Consider the following 2,751-nt stretch of genomic DNA (forward strand, 5'->3'; position numbering starts at 1 on the left):
AAAAAAAAAAAAAAGTTTAGGCAGAAATCTATTTCCTGAGATGGTTCTTTTAAGACTTGAAATCAAAGCAATTAATCACGAATTAGATCAGTTTAGTTGCTGAGCACCCCAACTGTGATATAACCATGAAACACACTGGCAGAAAGTAGACTTTCCTACAGAGATTTGCAAAGAACCAATGATCTTAATTCAAGTTGGTGACATAGGGAAGTGGAAATGGCTAATTACCACTAGTGATTAGAATAGCTAATATTTACTGAGTGCTTATTATATGCCAGGCACCATGCTCAGTGGATTATTTCATTGATCCTCAAAGCTACCCTTACAGACAAGGACACTGAGGCTTGGTGAATTAGGTAACTTGGCAGAGATGCACAGCTTGTGGTGGAGCGGGAACAAGGATGAGGCTTGAGCTACACAGAAAGCAAATAGAGCAGTCTGTGGGATAACCTGTGGGCTTTGCTCTTTACAAGAGAAAAGGAAAATTAATAAAAACAGCCATAAAATGGATTCCAGCGTAACATATGGCATTGTTAAAAACAACACAACAGGCCTCAAATGTAGTCACTTAAATCGAGAATTATCGTTTCCACTCTCCCAGAAGTGGAATCTTAAACTCGTCAATCAGGAATCACTGATCAGCACTAGTTAGGTAATCTGTCTCCTGCCATCCACTCAGGGAAACTAATCTTGCAAAAACCAGTCTGCTTTTTTGCCAGTATAACTTCCTTGCTCCTGCTCCTTTCTGTCTATAAAACTCTTTCATTTTGTACATTCCCTTGGAGCTCCTTTCTATCTGCTAGATTGGATATTGCCTGATTCATGCATCATTAAATAAAGCCAACAATATCTTTAAAATGTATTCAGTTAAATTTTGTTTTTTAATAGCATGAATGGTTTTTCCATTCAAGGTGCATATGGGAATGGAAGCTGGAGCCCTGGCCCTTTTAAACCTACGTTAAATGGACTCAACTTCCCTAAATTTTAAATAAACACACATATTATTTCCTTCTCACTTTTTTATTTTAAATCAGGTTCTGCTTAATATAGCACACTGGAGCCCCAAGCCATAAGAAAAAGATGTGACGGTGCAGTCTCACCCTTCTTAAAGGGAGCTCCTCACCCTGGAGACTCAAACCAATGCAGAAAAGGGAGGTGGATGAAGTGCCTCCATCTCCTACCCTTGAGGAGAATGACTGGGTGCCAGGAAATCACACGGAACGGCCTCTTTGGACTGGAAGTTTGACTAGGGTCACATGGGGTGCAGCTGAGGCTCATGCCGCTGAAGACTAGTAATAATAATGGGTGGCAGGCAGTGTGGACTAGCAAGTATGGGCTTCAGCCACATCCTGCATAGCCTGGCTCTGTCTCTTACTTGCAGTGTGACTTCAAACACCTCAGTTTCATTGCATTTGTGTGTTGAACGTAGTACCTCAAACCTCACAACAACCCAACAAGATGACAATCTTTATTGCCATTTTACAGATGTGAAAACCGAGACTCTGAGAAATTAAATGAGGTATGAAAGACCTCAAGATGGCTCCAAGGCCATTGCCTTTTCCGGTGTAGCACACTTCCTAGCCTCTCTTGCTCCTCTACCTTCACATAACCTTTCTGAGCTCTCTCTCTAGTCTTCTCTAGTTTGTTTGCCTAAACAAATTAAACAATGATTTTGAATTCCCTGAACATGACAATGCAGAATGGAAGGTAAAATCCACTGACACTCGTCAGAGATGAAAACTCTGCTTTGTATAATTCGCAGACCAGATAAGCAACTAAAATAAGAGGGAGGTGAATGTAAAAGCTCTTGAGTTAGGGCAGATCACTCACTCCCATCCTATTCCCAGGACTTCTTCACTAATAATTGATGACTTAATCATGATAATCCAGAGAAATATTTTCCCTAAAGACATCATGAATTAGCAGGTCTGATCAATGCTCCATATTTCCTCAGCCCCCTGAGAATTTGCATTTGAACTGGTTAGCTGTGTGAACGTTGGGTGAGTTACTTGACCTTTCTGGGTCTCATTTTCATTATCTGTATAAAGGGTATAATATTATTATCTAGCGCATGGGGTTGTTATTAGAATTAAATGAGTATGTGGAAAGAACTGAGAAGTGTGTATTATGTGCTACATCCATGTTTTGGTTTTATGTTTACCTGGTGTGAACCACATTGTCTTCTGACCAAAGCAGCCCAGCCATAGATGCCTAGCTAAGTAGTCAGTCATTTCGTTTTCTGTGCCCCGGTATTTATAAAATCTGGGTGTACTAACCCAGTTCCCTGGTGTCCTAGGACCAGGAATCCTGGCCTTTCATTTGACCTTTGACCTCAGCTCTTTGGCTGGTGCAGTCAGCCATAGACACAACTCTATTCAGAAGACACACTCTGCCAGCAACTGGGCTTAGCACACAGTCTCACATGGGCTCTGGGCCACAGCCCAGAAAGTTGGGTGAGTTCATGGTTGCCCTCACAGGGCATGGATGGACCCACTCTGAACCCTCCAGGTCTTCTCACCAATCTTTCCTCAGATATCACATATCTCCTGTTAGGCCATTAGATTGAGGTGGTTCAAAGGCCTTGGCAGCCTACATAAGCAAACCAAACCCTAAGTGCCTCAAGGTTAAGAAATCGAAAGCTGGGGCTGGGCAGGTGGCTCAGTTGGTTAGAGCATGAGCTCTGAGCAACAGGGTCGCCAGTTCAATTCCCACATGAGCCAGTGAGCTGCACCTGAGCTGAGCTGCCAATGC

Source organism: Hipposideros armiger, unplaced genomic scaffold (genome assembly GCF_001890085.2).
Source record: "Hipposideros armiger isolate ML-2016 unplaced genomic scaffold, ASM189008v1 scaffold_808, whole genome shotgun sequence".
Taxonomy (NCBI): Eukaryota; Metazoa; Chordata; class Mammalia; order Chiroptera; family Hipposideridae; genus Hipposideros; species Hipposideros armiger.